Source organism: Anomaloglossus baeobatrachus, chromosome 2, assembly GCF_048569485.1.
Source record: "Anomaloglossus baeobatrachus isolate aAnoBae1 chromosome 2, aAnoBae1.hap1, whole genome shotgun sequence".
NCBI lineage: Eukaryota > Metazoa > Chordata > Amphibia > Anura > Aromobatidae > Anomaloglossus > Anomaloglossus baeobatrachus.
In genome coordinates this window covers 257,962,537-257,980,061 of record NC_134354.1, presented here as the reverse complement: position 1 = coordinate 257,980,061, position 17,525 = coordinate 257,962,537, and positions in this window count along the sequence as shown.

Below are 17,525 nucleotides of genomic sequence, written 5' to 3'. Positions count from 1 at the left end.
AACGGTTACCGTAATTCCTCAAGGCTGCGGATAGCAACAGAAGCCGTCCAACGCAAGTGTGAAAGTAGCCTTAGCTGATTGCCCAGAGGACGTCCCCTGGATGCGAGGTAGGAGAAACCCGTCGTCCAGAGGGAGGAGCAGCGACTGCTACGACTCATCCTGGCAACCCATCTGCCGTCGTTTCTACAAAGCCGGCTATCTTGCACACAGGTGTCCTTTAAACTGGCAAACCCTGGGGCCAAGGGCCAACCCCCAGGAGTAAGAAGACAAGGCCCAGCTGACTGGTGAGACCGGTATGTAGGAGGACACCCGATAATGTCCATCACCTTGGACTGGAACCCCACTTCAGCATTGCTGGATACCGGCTCCCAGGTAACCACCATACCCTATATACTGTACAAATGCTTTTGGTCAGACTCTGAACTTGCCCATCCGGACTCGGCTGCACTATTTATGCTTTAAATGGACTCCCAGTAACTCAAATAGGGTTTAAGGAAGTCACCATAAAAGTGGGGAGGGAAGAGTTAAAAGACCAAGGCCTAATTGTAGTCGAAAGTGATGTAAATGACAGAAATCCACAGGTGATTCTGGGTACCAATGTGATTAAAAAATGTTTTGGAGAAGTGTTGTTTTTACTCCAATAGATTGCTGAAACTGCAGGTGCTGGGCAGCAGAGGGTCCTGCAGAGAGAAATCCGAGCCCTCCTGCAAAGACAACAGGTAACCCTGTCTGGTGGAGAAACTGGTAATGTACGGGTAATAGACCCTGGTCCCATTGTAATACCACCTAGAAGAGAGATGATGATCTGGTGTCGGGCAGCCATAGGCTTAAAGGGGCCGGACTACCAAGCGGTAGTGGAGCCCATCTATTCAGAAAATTGGGCCACAGTTCTGACAGCCAGGGGAGTGGTTGATGTCCGCCGGGGAAGAGTACCCGTGCGAGTAATGAATTGTGGAGAGGAGGAAACCAAATTGCCCTGTGGTATGCCACCATTGCCAAATTGTTCACAGTAACAGATGACTCCATCCTGACAGCGGAACCCTGGTACCATCAGAGCCAGCAAAGGTTGACAACCCCCCAAAACAGTTAAAGGATTGGTGTCAAGAGTTATATGTAGGAACTGATTCCACACCTACACACCAGAAACACGGGGTTTACAGGGTAGTGCGAGAATATGAACAAGTCTTTAGTAAACACCCACTAGACTTTGTGAGAATCAAAGATGTATACCATCACATACCCACCGGGAATCACCCTGCCATTAAAGAAAGATACAGACCTATACCACCTAAACATTACCAGTGTGCCAAAAAGATGCTAAGGAACATGAAGGAGGCTGGGGTTATCAGAGACAGTTGTAGCCCCTGGGCAGCTCCGTTGAAGAAGGATGTCACCATGAGAATGTGCGTGGACTATAGGCAGATCAACCAGATAACCCACAAGGATGCATATCCACTACCCCATATAGAAGAATCCCTGACTGCACTGAAGGCTGCTAACTACTTTTCCACCTTAGATCTCACCAGTGGCTATTAGCAAGTCTCTGTCGCAGAAGAGGACCGGGAGAAAACTGCATTTGCCACCCCCATGGGATTGTGTGAGTTTAACAGCATGCCCTTTGGACTCTGCAATGCACCTGGAACGTTTCAAAGGTTGATGGAATGTTGTCTGGGACACTGCAACTTCGAGACAGTACTGCTCTACCTGGATAATGTGATTGTCTACTTGAGGTATTCGAGGCACTATCCAGGTATGGAATGAAGTTGAAACCATCAAAGTGTCACCTATTGAAACCAAGGGTCCAGTACCTTGGACACATTGTCAGTGCATAAGGAGTGGCACCAGACCCAGAAAAGGTAACCGCCATCAAGAACTGGCCATGACCAACTACTGTCAAGGAAGTCATCAGTTCCTGGGACTGGTAGGATACTACAGGAGATTTATCAAAGGCTATACGAAGATGGTAGTGCCCTTACAGGAACTCCTGGTCTGTCAAACCAAAAAGGGGAAAACTTCTGGTCTTCCATTCGAATAGGGTGAGGAAGAAGAAAACTCCTTCATACAGATGAAGTTAGCCCTGAATGGTGATGAAATTCTGGCATACCCTGACTACAATCTACCATTTGTGCTATACACAGATGCTAGCAACGTGGGAGTAGGAGCTGTGTTGTCCCAGGTACAAAACAGTAAAGAGAGAGTGATTTTCTATGCAAGCAGGAAGTTTCGCCCTACGGAGAGGAACCCTGAGAAATACAGTTCCTTTAGGTTGGAGTTCCTGGCGTTGGTCTGGGTTGTCACAGAGTGGTTTAAACATTACCTGGCAGCCGCGAAGTTTACCGTGTTCATGGATAACACCCCCTGACCCACCTGAATACAGCAAAATTGGGTTCATTGGAGCAGCAGTGGGTGGCTCGACTAGCAAATTACGATTTCACCATCAAATATCGTGCTGGTCGCAAGAATGCCAATGCAGATACATTATCCAGGATGCCTCACTTGTCAGAAGAGGGAGAAGATGTGGAGTTGGAAGAAATCAAGTTACCAGCTTTCCATCCTCCTAGTGTCTCCCAGTACCACAAGTTTATAACAAGCATCAAGAGGCTGCATTGAACCCATTACCTCATCATGGTTGGAAAGAGACTCAGGATGGTGACCCTGCTGTGAAGTTAATCAAGGAACTGATCACTCAACCAGATACACACCTATGACCTGATGCTATACCTGAAGCTCAACAATTGTGGAAAGAAAGAAGTTGGTTATGTATCCACAGAGTTAAACTATGCAGAAGTGTTACCAATCCTAAAACTCATGAAAGAGTGTGTCAAGTAGTAATACCCAGAAGCCACATCCAGATGGTGTTAGAAACTTACCATGATCGAAAAGGACACTTTGGCTAGAAGAAATTGGAAGCATTTCTGCGCAACAGATTCTAGTGGATTTTAATGAGAAACTCCATAGAAAACAGTGCAGAAACTCTGGTCCCTGTGCACTGAGAAGGATCGCAACAGTCAGAAAGCGCCACTGCAGTCCATTGTTACCAAACAGCCTTTGGAGCTTGTAGCCCTGGATCACGTGAAGCTGACACCCAGTAGGTCAGGCTACACCTATGCCCTAACAATAGTGGATCATTACTCCAGGTTCTTAGTGGTCATCCCAGTTAAAGACTTAACAGCGAAAACAGCAGCAAAAGCCTTTCAAGCGCATTTCTGCAGACCACATGGATACCCAGAACAGGTATTAACAGACCAATGACCTGCATCTGAAGCTGAGATCTTTCAGGACCTCTGCAACCGGTACGGATGCAAGACGTTTAACACTACTCCTTATCATGCACAATCCAATAGCATGTGTGAACGCATGAACCAGATTTTGTCACTGAATTGCTGAAGACTCTCCTACTAGAGGAAAGAAACCTGTGGCCTGAGAAGCTACTAGACCTAGTAGATATCTACAATAACATACCAGTAAGTTCAACACACTGTACGCCAGCCTATCTCATGAAAGCAAGACCTGGAAGACTACCAGTTAATTTAGAAATGGAAGTCATCATGACAGAACTGGATTCATCTAAACATGACTGGAACACTAGTCATCAAGCGCAGTACAAGACGATCCAAGAATGCATTGAAAACAGCTTGAACCAAAGTCAAGAAAAACAGGAAAAGGACTTTAAAAAGAAAGCAAAATCTGCTCCCTTCGTAGCAGGAGATATAGTACTGAAAAGAAAGAGAAGGATTCACAAACTAGACGATCAATGAGAAGCAGAACCTTACACAGTGTTACCCTCAAACAGAGACAACAAGAAAACCTGTGTCATTACCAAGGATCAAGGAAAAACTACATCTACAGTATCTAGAGACCATTTAAAGAAATGTCCAGAACAGCTGAAACCTCAAGAAGAGCTTCCCAGTATCCTTGAAGTACAAGAACCAAAAGAAAAAGGTGATACACAATACCCTGAGAACTGGCCTCAATATAATGGAGCAATCCTTGTACCAGTGTTGACATTCCCACAACAAGTAGAAGAAATCCATCAAGAAGTTATCCAAGAATAAGTAACCCCAGCTCCAGAAGAACCAGCTGCAGCAACACCAGAAGAGCTTACAGAAAGTACACTTCCAGATACTCAACCCAGAAGATTGAGAAGTGACAGACAAACACTCATTTTACTCAGTAACACTAGGGTGACACCAACATTACCTACCAGAGCCCCACAGAGGCAAATTGACACACCAGGTTTATGTAGGTCTACATGTACCAACCTAGGTCAAGCTCCGCTCAGGTACAGAAAATAAGATGTACAAAAGTAAATGTAAATATATAAAAATGTAACGTTAAGTTAAACTGCTTTTTGAAAACTGAAAATTGTTGTTTGAACATTGGACTGTTTCAGATTGCAACGTTACCAGTTTTGAAATGCTTTGATAAAAATGGACCCAGGCTGCAGGACTGGCAGCAGCCAACACAAACTTGTGTATTGTAAATAGTTGCACCAGTTGTGCCCCACCAGAGTACACCCATCCAGCGGACATTGCTGTGGGCACCGCCACCAGGAGAGGCTGGGTGCAGGAAAGGTCTGCGGCAGAGGCGGCCGAGACCTGGTCACTAATGAAACCGGTGACCTGCCTCCTTAGAAGGGTTCTGGGACCAGGATCTTTGGGTGGTGGGTGCAGGGAGGGAAACCCAGGTTTGAAACGTTTAAAGTAATGAACCTCCTCTGCATGGAATGGACCTGTTTATATTTACCGGTTGAAAATAAAAGAAAAAAATGTGTAACCAGTTTTACCTTGCAGCCCGAGGATGTGCTGGAATTAACCAAGGGGGAATGTAGCACCCCTGAACACCTCAGGGTGCTACATGGTTCTGCATCCCCACCAGGATGCAGGGCCTACCCCCTTAGGGACCCAGAACCCCAGTGCCGGTAACACCAAAAACCCAGGTAATCCCAGTTTTCCCCAACAAATCCCCCATACAATGGTACCCAGCTGGGTGGGACCAATGGATGGCCGCCTAGAGGTGGAGCCACTCCAGTCCACTAGTTGGCCAGGTGGGAGGGGCGGACAGAGGAGAGTCAGAACGTGTGTAACTGTTGAACAGAGTTGACGGTGGAGTTGCAAGGGTGTGACGGAGCAACATCCTGACTCAGGTTAACGGTGACCTGGTACCCAGGAGAGGTGGTTGCCGGTGGAGTACTCCCAGAACTACGTACTGACGGGTTACAGAACCCTGGGACAGGAAAGAGCTTCAAGCCGACCTGTTAACACCTGCACAACAAACGGGACCATCAAGAACCTTGCTGACCCTAAAGAATCCGAAGACTCAGTAGCAAAGGGAGAATCAGGGACAGAACCAGAGACTCCATCCCCACAGGGTTCACGCTACCGTCAGGTGGACAGAAGTGGACAAACCACAGACCGGGGACCCCCAGTGTTCCATACCACGGGGACCCACTTACCAGAGACAGGCACAGGAGAAAACCAGGAAAACCTGGACTTGGAGGCAAAACCAGTCGGCCTCGCACAACCAGTTAACATCTAAAGTGAGTTAACCAGTTGCACTGAAAACCTGTCTGGACTTCTTCCGACGCCCACCGCACCATACACCTGCTGGGGTAATACCCTACTTGCGGAGGGACTACCATACTAGCTGCTAATGCCATCAGCCCCAGTAGAGACATTCTGCAGTGGCGGCTCCCTACAAATGGCCGCAACACCGCAAGTGGTGTCACGAATAAACTTTATTCACCAATCCCCTGTAAATATCCCCATTACAAAAGGGGCCCAGGGCACGGAACCGGGTATTGGCCACCATCGTGACATTCCCAAGACTTACACTGCCTGGAACTGAGTACCCCATATCCATGGGTGCTACATAATCTTATGGCCTGAAGTTCTTGACCTGAAAGATTATATATATATGTTACTCTTGGGGAGGAAGGAGTTTGCTTCCAGATTAATAATACAATTATATTCACTATGCGGCGGTAGTTTTTCAGATTTAGACACAGTATAAACATCTGAAAAAAATGTAAAATATTTCAGGTTTATCACTGGGTAAGACTTTAGACGAATTAATGGATAATGACATACATTTGTTCTGACATAGGGTTCCAGCATACGGAAAAAAACAAAATAGACTCAAAATGAAAGGGGATGCTTAATTAATGATGTACCTGATGTACCAATACCCTGGGAAAAATGTGTATTGTCAATTGCACTAACTTTCATATGAAAATACATTTTAAGCAAAGGTTATCTATTCTATCTATCTATTCAGACCCATAGAAGCACCAAAAGTTACAAAATGGTCATCAACTGCACATTTTGCTTTGATTCATGTTATCTGTGACCCTATTATAATTAAATACAGTCATGGCTGAAAGTAGTTGGCACCCTTAAAATTGTTCCAGAAAATTAAGTATTTCTCCCAGAAAATTATTGCAGTCACACATTTTGTCATACACGTGTTTATTTCCTTTGTGTGTATTGGACGTAACTTCACACAAAACCCTAAAAATGGGCTGGACAAAATTGTTGGCACCTTTTATAAAACTGTGGGTAAACAACTTTGTTTCAAACATGTGATGCTTGATTCAAACATATCTGTGACAAATAACAGGTGTGGGCAATATGAAAATCACTCCTGAAACCATATAAAAAGGGGAGAAGATTACTCATTCTTTACATTGTGTATCTGTGTGTTCCACAGTAAGCATATAAAACATAAAGAGGATAAGAGAACTGTCTGAGGACTCGAGAACCAAAACTGTTAAAAAAAATAAAAATCAACAATCTCAAGATTACAAGCCCATCTCCAGATATCTTGACGTTCCTTTGTCCATGGTGGGCAACATTATCAAGAAGTTTACATCCCATGGCACTGTAGCTAATCTCCCCAGATAACTGGTAAGTCCAGATGGTGAATAAGCAGCCCCAATCAAGTTCCAAAGAAATTCAAGCTGTGACCCTGCACATGTACAACCCTTCCGGTAACTGACTTAGCTTTTTTCATAGGTAATACCTAATATTGTACAGCATGTTACTTATTATTACAGCCATTTAACATTTTATAGGGCTTACATTGGCCTTGTTAATTTCTATGGCCTCATAGATTGTTGCTATTCTTACCTGCCTTATTTCCCGTTGATATCTTCCTCCAAGGTATTTTGGTATCTTCAGCCTCATTATTAATTTAATTACATACAGATTTGTACTTCTTACTTTGGATATGTTTGCAATTTTGTCTCAAGCATATATCTTTATATCATAATTAGTTTGCACATGAATTCACTTTTTAGCACAACTGCCCAGTGTTCCCCAGTTGTCTATTTTTGTCCTTGACAGTATGTGTCTCCTTATTTTATTAATTTGACATTAATAAGAAGTGACGTTTTACTTATTATGCGCTTGCATTTTTTTCTCTTTGGTGTTGACAGAGACATAAAAATGCTAGACTGCAGTTTGCCAAAATGTATGTAAGCCAAAATGCTTCTGGGAAAGCATATTGTGGACAGATGAGACCAAGACAGAGCTTTTTCGTAAAGAACATAATTTTTCTGTTTTTCAAAAATATGGAATGAGGCCTACAGAGAAAAGAACACAGTAGCCATAGTCAAATATGTGGAATTTTAAAATGTTTTGCTGCCTCTGGCACTATGTGCTTTGCGAGTGTGCAATGCATCATGAAATCTGAAGATTACCAAAGGATTTTTATTCTCAATGTAGGGCCCAATGTCAGAAAGCTGGGTTTGTGTCCTAGGTCATGGGTCTTCCAGCACGACAATGACACCAAACATACTTCAAGATCCACCCAGAAATGGATGAAAACAAAGGGCTGGAAAGTTCTAAAATGACCAGTAATCAGTCCGGACCTAAATCCCATTGAACACCTGTGGGGAGATCTTAAAATTGCTGCTGAGAGAAGGCATTCTTCACATATGAGAGACCTGAAGCAGTTTACTAAAGAAGAGTGGTCCAGTTGAGAGGTATAAGAAGCTTGTTGATGGTTATAGGAGATGATTGATTGCAGTTATCTATTCCAAAGGGTGTGCAACAAAATATTAAGTTGAGGGTACCAACAATTTTTTCTGGCCCAATTTTGATGCTTTGTGTGAAATTACATCCAATTTGCCTTTTTTCTCTGGGATTTTTTGTGTTTTTCCAATACAAAGGAAATAAACATATGTATGTTTATTATGCTGCTCTACCAAATAGACAATTTGCAACAGATATGGCAGTTTTAAGAGAAACTGGAGGTGGAAACTATAACATGTTCTGTACTAACTGTATTCATTATGGAGAGATCTGGAGCATCAAGGGGTAGGGAAAAGCCCCAAAGCATTGGGTTCACCCTGCAGTACTGAACTGACTCTGAACCAGAAGATTGCAGGCTGAATATGATGTATGCAATTGTCAACTCTCCCTAAAGGTGAAAAAGTTTTAAGGTTAGGAAGATTCAACAAGGGTTTGAGAATGGTCAGCCAAGGTCCTACAGTGGCTTGGATCTGAGCAGTTCATGACGTTGAATTTGCTCTGCAAGATCTGAATCAACGGTTCCAGGCATTGCATTTTATCGACCACAGACTGTGGACAATTTAAGTTTTTTGAGAGGCCCATTATACTGTAAGGCTATGTGTCCACAGTAGAATGTACCTGCGGATTTTTCTGCATGAAAATCCGCGACTTTCGCGGCAAATCCGCACCTTATTTTTGCCGCGGATTTACCGCAAATTTGCCGCGGATTTTGATGCGGATTTTTTTTTTTCCCCATTCTATACCCAAAATCCGCACCAAAATCCGCAACAATAATTGACATGCTGCAGATTTTTCCGGATCAAAATCCGCGGCAAATCCGCCGCGGAAAAATCCGCAGCATGGACACAGCATTTCCAAAATGCCATTGAAATGGCTTGGAAGTGCCGCTGCTGCAGATTTTCGGAAAATCTGCGGTAAATCCGCGGCAAAATCCGCGCAAAATTCGCAGCGTGGGCACATAGCCTAAGCGTAACTGTTCATAAAGGCCTAGCAGTTACTAATAGGGCTTGTAATGGTAGAGCTTAAGCCACTCCATTTAGCAGGTACTAGGAGAATCCTGACCGTCACAATTTAAACCTCGTCTAGCTTCTCCAACAGTATGACCTCTTCTTCATCGACACTCATTTTTTATTGACCATATTTCTCCTCTCCGTATGTCTGTGTGTTTATTACTGAAAATGTACTTTATTTGGACTGTATGAAATTGAAAAAAGGTACTTCACTTTGCAAAATATCCGAGAGTTAAGTTCTTCTGTCTGGATATTTAATGTGATATGACCATATTTGTGCAGCATTTCATCAGGAGTGTCATGCTCCGTGCATGGTAGGCATCATCTGTGACAGGCTGACTTACAGTTGAAACCAGAAGTTTACATACACTATCTTTTGACTTTCCCATGATGCTACACAAATAAGCAGTGTTTCAGGTGTGCATTAAAATACATCTATAGCTGTGTCTCTAACTCACTCAGATGTTGCCAATAAACCTATCAGAAGCTTCAAAAGACATGACATCATCATATGGGCTGTCCCGTATGGTTTAAAGGCATAGTACTCCTAGTGTATGTAAACAGTTGACTTTGAAGAAAAATATATAAAAGCCTTAAACATTCTCTCTCATTATTCTGGCATTTTGCAAATATAAATATATTTGGTTCCTAACTGACCTAAAACCGGAAAGGTTTATTCTGATTTCATGTCAGATAGTGAGAAAAACATGCAGATGTGTCTTTTTTAGATAGTGTATGTAAACGTGGTCTGGTTTCAACCGTACCTATTGAATATCATCATTCATTAAGCCACCTTCACACACTGCACTGGTCAACCCTACTGTGCAGAACTCAGGCTGGAAGCAGAAGCACCATGAACGAGGACTAACAATGAAGCTTTGAGAATGAAAATCTTTGGTGATACAAGTATATAGCAAGTAGTATATATTTATATTTTTAACACACAGTCTTCCTATGCAAACTTAGCGCTCTCTACAGGATGAAAATGTATCCTTAAGACCACCTGTCAAAGGCTTCTCACTCAGGGTTGATGTTATTTTTTGTTGGATTGTTCCTTCTAACAAGTGGCACTAAAGACCCTACTCTCTTCGTTTGTAAAGAAGCTATTCACATACATAATTTCCTAGGGGAGCATTGCCTGGCCTATAAATCTTCTTAGCCAGTATCGTGCTGTCCAAAGGAAGTGGTGCTATAATACAGAGCAGCAAAAATATATGGCAATGCTTGCCTTTTGCAACAGTGGAATTATCCGACCATCTGCCACAATTGTTTGGCAGTGGCTTTATTCTCATATATTTTCTCAAAACATCTGAACCATTGGCTGAGCATTTATGTGTATGGGGGTGATGGAAAAGACAATTCCTGAAAACAGTCTTGAATGGTGCAAAAGTAACCCCTGACCTGTTCATTTTCTGAGAATGCTGGAATTAGCACAACTCCGTACTTTTTGAGAGAGAGAAGACTGAATATGTGCATCTCCACTCCATTGAAGGTGGGCTCTGTGTAATCCAGAGCCCCTTTCTCAGGATCGCAGGTGGTCTCAGTAGCCAGTCCCCCAGTGATCAGTAGGTTATCTCCCATCCAGTGGATTGGGAATAACATTTGATTTTAGGAATACTCCTTTAAACCTCGCAAAAATGTGGTAGGATGAAGCAACAGGTCTCTTTAGCAGTGACATTCTCCTCTCTCACCATTCAATATGTAAGAACCTTGAGCTGAGCATTTGTTTATGGGGGAATCCAAGAAAAATAACTCATGCACGTGTAGGGCCAAGAATAGTAGCTTTATAAAAACTTTAACTTGGGGTTTTTATATATTGTTTTTCCATACTGTATTAAAATCAACTGAAATGTACAATTAGTGGAAGAAGGGGGGGTATTAGTGATAGTTTAAGGGAATTCCTTAGGTTCAATGAAGGATCAGCATCTATTGGAATGGTTTGGGAGGCAATGAAGGCGTACTTGAGGGGATTGTATATAAGGGGTATATGTAAGGTAAATTCGGAGGCAAGAAGGCAGAATCAGCTTGCGTTTCAGGAATTGGGAGAGGCGGAAGATGCTTTAATATCAAACCCCACGCCGGCGGCAAAAGCTAGGATGAAGGCAGCTCAAAAGATGGTTAATAGGTTGACCATACAGGCAGCGGAGAGAAAGAAAAATGTTCCAGACCATGCAGTCCTTTGAGAATGGAGAACGGGCGGGTCACCTATTATCAGTGATAGCTGCGGCACAGAGGGAATCGACATATGTTGCACGGTTACAGTCAGTAGATGGGGCAGTTGTCACGGACAACTCGGGGATCCTAAAAGTACTAGAAACATTCTACTCTGATCTATACTCAGTCAAGCTGCACCCGGAGGCAGGGAAGGTGGATGAATTTCTAGGCAGAGCTCAGGTGCCAGTCCTCTCAAGGGAATCTGTAGAGTTACTAGACGAGCCATTTGACTTAGAGGAGTTGGAGCTAGCTCTGAGTGATATGGCGAACGATAAGGCGCCGGGGGTAGATGGGTTTCCGGCTGAAGTATATAAGCAACATAGGGAGGTTTTACTGCCGGGGCTGCTTAAGGTATATAATTCATGTCTGGAGAGAGGAGAGCTGATGCCGTCTACGCAGGAGGCAATAATTGTGGTACTCCCTAAAGAAGGCAAAGACCCGAGTTTGCCAGCCTCTTACAGACCGATTTCACTATTGACGGTAGATGTAAAGCTCCTGGCTAAGATGCTTGCAAATAGGCTCACCAAAGTCAATACATCCCTAATACACCCAGATCAAGCAGGGTTTATGCCCAACAAATCCACGGCAACTAATCTTGGGAGACTGTACCTGAATATGCAGATACCGGCGGAAAATAAGGGGAGGCGGGTTATTCTCTCCCTAGATGTGGCCAAAGCTTTTGGCAGCATAGAGTGGGGGTACCTATGGGCTACGACGCGATCAATGGGGTTTGGGGAAGTGTATATTAGGCGGGTGCAGCTGTTGTACTCTGCTCATACGGCAAGAATTAGGGCAAATGGCAGCATGTCAGATAGATTTTTCTCTCTATAGGGGCACAAGGCAGGGGTGCCCACTGTCCCCCGTTTGCTATCGCTATCGAACGACTGGCGGCGGTGATGCGGCGGGATCCTGGTGTAGTGGATTACCGATATGGGAGTGTGGAGGAGAAAGTGGCCTTTTGCGGACGATTTATTATTGTTTCTGGGAGATGCAGGGAGTTCCTTGGAGGTGGTAATGAGGGTCATATCTAACTTTGGAAGGATATCAGGGCTCACGATAAATTGGGACAAATCGGTTTTGATGCCACTAGATGAAATGCCCTCCAATGTAGTGGTGACTTGTGCTCTGGTTCAGGTGGTGTCAGAGTTTAAATATCTGGGAATTATGATATCCAATAAACTGACTGAGTATGAACGTCTTAATCTCGCCCCCCTTTTACTTAAGTTCAAACAAAAGATTCTGGCCTGGTCCAAACTGTACCTTACGGTGGTGGGGAGAGTCAACTTAGCTAAAATTATACTAATGCCCCAACTGCTCTATGTGCTCCATAACGCCCCGGTGTGGCTACCACAAAATAGGTTTTATAAAATAAATTCTATTTTCCGAGGCTTAATCTGGGGAAGGAAGCGCCCACGGATGAGGTTAGAATATTTACAGAGACCAAAAGACGAAGGGGGACTGGCCCTACCTAATCCTTGGTGCTATTACTTAGCTGCCCAGAGTCAACACATGGTGGGGTGGGGTGTGACAGATTTGGAGACCTCGGCGGGGAAAATATTACAGTATGTGATCGGAAAAGGTCCTCTGCTGGCAAGTCTGGAGGCGGGAAAGTTTCGGCCACACTCTGCATCATATCCTACTATACAGTTGATAGATGAAGTATGGGGTAAGATCAAACAGGTGAGACAGGTAACCGGGTTCACTAGATATACCCCCATGTGGGACAACCCAAACATTCCGGAATTTTTATCCCTTAATGAATTTGGGCAATGGAGAATTGGTATCTGGTACCGTTCCCAAGTGATGGATGGAAACATATTTAAGACTTTTAAAGTACTGCTAAAAGACTTCCCACTGGGACATAGTATGTTTTATAAATACCTGCAGCTACGTCATGCATTTGAATCGCAGAACAGAATAACACCAATTGTTATACAATCAGATAGTGTAATTAATATATTAGGGACGCAGAGAGGGACAGCAGGATGTATATCGATGGTCTACGGGGGACTTCTGTCCATGTCGGTTGGGAGGCAACAAATTGGAGCATATGCAAGGTTGGTGGAAGATTTGGGAGAAATTGGGGAGGAGAAATGGGAGTCTATTTTGCAATATGTCATGAAAATATCTCTGAGCGAGGCGAAACGGCTATCGCAATTATATGTTATATACAGAGTATATAGAACTCCCGTGTGGATGAAGAAAGTGGGAGTGAGAACGGATTCCAAATGTCCAAAATGTACTGTGGAAGAAGCAGGGATCATGCACATGTTGTGGGAATGCCCGTGTTTACAAGGGTTTTGGATCACAGTGTTAAATTTAATTCAATCAGTGATGCAAGTGGACCTACCCAGAAACCCGCTGGTGTGTGTGCTGGGCTATGTGGATGAAGTGGGGAACCCGCTGGTGTGTGTGCTGGGCTATGTGGATGAAGTGGGGGTGGATGAACATGAGAAGCTGGCAGTGGCACGATTGTTGTATGCAGCAAGGAAACTAATTGCCTTGTATTCGCTATCTGAAAAAGCACCGTAAGGAATTTGTTGAAAAAGTGAATTATATTATTTATATGGAGAAAAATGTTTATATTAAAAGGGGAACAACTAAATATGAGAAGATCTGGAGCAAGTGGCTGGACTTTCCAGGATTAGCATCATTTGATCTACTGAAAGATAGGATATTTAGACTATAGGTAGGAAAGGAAAGATCGCAGTGGCTGAGAAATAAGGAGGGCAGGTCATTATGTGAATAAAGAGGGATGTAGAGAATGGAGGGGTGAGACTGTCGACTGGAAGAGGGTGGGGGGAGGGAGTATGTGTGAGGAATACCCTCACAATTTGTTATGTTTATAAAAAATTTAAAATGCAATAAAAATTTATCTGATTTAAAAAAAAAAATCAACTGAAATGGCCTAAAATGAAGTTATTCCATATGCATGGTGTAGTTGATTACTTACCTATGGCTGAATATGCAACTGCTAGATGGAGCTTTGAAGAGCCCCTTTTTAAATGGATTGGAAGTGAGCTTACTTGACTTCTGCACCGTTCATTGGCCATTTCCAACAGTCTCATAGACAAACGCTGTACTTGGCTTGCACTGGCAGTCCCATGGAGGGAGGACTGAGCATGAACAACTATCCTCCATTCAAAAAAAAACTGTAAATATCCTGTTTCTGGGGATCATGAACCCCATTCTCTGCATCACTGGCAATCTTATCAGTCCCAGCCAAGCAATCTCTAAGCTATCCCCATCCTATGGGTAAGCGATAACTTTCTTTTTAGGAGTTCCTCTATAGTCCTTACAAAAAAAAGTGGTAGATGGAGAAACAATTCTCAATGTGTAAACTTAGTTCTACTTCATTCAACTAAGCATGTGTTAATTGGGGAAAAAAGAACAAGGAAATACTATGGAAAAAAACTATGGGATATACTATGGGGAAAAGAAAAGCAGGATACACTATGGGAAAAAAGAAGACAAAGGCAGCGTGATGCTCTGGATAATGTTCTGCTAGGAAACATTAGCTGCTAGCATCCATAGATGTTACACGTACTATCTTCACATTGTTGCAGACCAAGTACACAACTTTATGGCAATGGCATTTCTTCAGTAGACTATTGCACCCTGTTACACTGCAGAAATTAGTTAAGTGGTAGCTTGATGAACTGAACAAACAGGTAATGGTGTTGACTTGAACTCCAAATTCCCCAATTCAGAATCTGATTATTTGTGGGATGTGACGAAAAAAGTCTGATCCATGGAGGTCCGACCTTGTAACGTTTAGAACTCAAAAGAGCTGCGAAGGTGTTGATACCACCTCCAACCATCTCGAGTTTATGCCACAATGAGTCGCTGTTGTTTTGGCAGCTAGTGGTTTTATGTTGTGGCTAACTGGTGTATAAACAACAAAATAATACATGAAAATATCACTTGGCTAGATTATCATAATACACAGGACTATAAAAGCAAGTCTGAGAAATTGTCATTTCCCATGTGGTCATCTAAATTTGGAGATTGCGAGTTGTGGGACTATATATTTGGATGTAACCCTTGTGTCAATATTCATGGACCGTGGACTGCAGAAAATCTTTGCCACAATCATAAACAATTAAATACAAGAGGTAAAACAAAAATAGGATAATCCGGCATCAAAAATATGTTAAAATCCATTTTATTTTATCCATCAGAATCCAAATAGGTAAAAAGAAAAGAAGGGGGGAATGCCTATGTGTAAAGACGTACCTGTCTGAAACACGTAAGGTGTTCTTCTGGGGTTCCTGCCCCCATGTCCACTTTCTTTTTAATGTACCCGGTTTACCTGAAAATAAGACCTACCCAAAAAAATAAGCCCTAGCATGATTTTACAGGAATTTTTGAGAATGCTTGAAATGAAGGGAATTTTGTTTACTTACCGTAAATTCCTTTTCTTCTAGCTCCAATTGGGAGACCCAGACAATTGGGTGTATAGCTTCTGCCTCCGGAGGCCACACAAAGTATTACACTTAAAAGTGTAAGCCCCTCCCCTCTGCCTATACACCCCCCCGTGCATCACGGGCTCCTCAGTTTTGGTGCAAAAGCAGGAAGGAGGAAACATATAAATTGGTCTAAGGTAAATTCAATCCGAAGGATGTTCGGAGAACTGAAAACCATGAACCCAGAACAGTTCAACATGAACAACATGTGTACACAAAAGAACAACAGCCCGAAGGGAACAGGGGCGGGTGCTGGGTCTCCCAATAGGAGCTAGAAGAAAAGGAATTTACGGTAAGTAAACAAAATTCCATTCTTCTTTGTCGCTCCATTGGGAGACCCAGACAATTGGGACGTCCAAAAGCAGTCCCTGGGTGGGTAAAAGAATACCTCGGTAATAGAGCCGTAACACGGCCCCTTCCTACAGGTGGGCAATCGCCGCCTGAAGGACTCGCCTACCTAGGCTGGCATCTGCCGAAGCGTAGGTATGCACCTGATAGTGTTTCGTGAAAGTGTGCAGACTCGACCAGGTAGCCGCCTGACACACCTGCTGAGCCGTAGCCTGGTGCCGCAATGCCCAGGACGCACGCACGGCTCTGGTAGAATGGGCTTTCAGCCCTGACGGAACCGGAAGCCCAGAAGAACGGTAGGCTTCAAGAATAGGTTCCTTGATCCACCGAGCCAAGGTTGACTTGGAAGCCTGCGAACCCTTACGCTGGCCAGCGACAAGGACAAAGAGCGCATCCGAGCGGCGCAGGGGCGCCGTACGAGAAATGTAGAGTCTGAGTGCTCTCACAAGATCTAACAAGTGCAAATCCTTTTCACAGTGGTGAACTGGATGAGGGCAAAAAGAAGGTAAGGAGATATCCTGATTGAGATGAAAAGGGGATACCACCTTAGGGAGAAAATCCGGAACCGGACGCAGAACCACCTTGTCCTGGTGAAACACCAGGAAGGGGGCCTTGCATGACAGTGCAGCTAGCTCAGACACTCTCCGAAGTGATGTGACTGCCACTAGGAAGACCACCTTCTGCGAGAGACGTGATAGAGAAATATCTCTCATTGGCTCGAAAGGTGGTTTCTGAAGAGCCGTTAGCACCCTGTTCAGATCCCAGGGTTCTAGCGGACGCTTGTAAGGAGGGACTATGTGGCAAACCCCCTGCAGGAACGTGCGTACCTGCGGGAGCCTGGCTAGACGCTTTTGAAAAAACACAGAGAGCGCCGAGACTTGTCCCTTAAGAGAGCCGAGAGACAAACCCTTTTCCATTCCGGATTGAAGGAATGACAGAAAAGTGGGCAAGGCAAATGGCCAGGGAGTAAAACCCTGATCAGAGCACCAGGATAAGAAGATCCTCCACGTCCTGTGGTAGATCTTGGCTGAAGTTGGTTTCCTGGCCTGTCTCATAGTGGCAATGACCTCTTGAGATAACCCTGAAGACGCTAGGATCCAGGACTCAATGGCCACACAGTCAGGTTGAGGGCCGCAGAATTCAGATGGAAAAATGGCCCTTGAGACAGCAAGTCTGGTCGGTCTGGTAGTGCCCACGGTTGACCCACCGTGAGATGCCACAGATCCGGGTACCACGACCTCCTCGGCCAGTCTGGGGCGATGAGGATGGCGCGGCGGCAGTCGGACCTGATCTTGCGTAACACTCTGGGCAGCAGTGCCAGAGGAGGAAAGACATAAGGCAGTCGAAACTGCGACCAATCTTGAACTAATGCGTCTGCCGCCAGCGCTCTGTGATCTTGAGACCGTGCCATGAATGCCGGGACCTTGTTGTTGTGCCGGGACGCCATTAGGTCG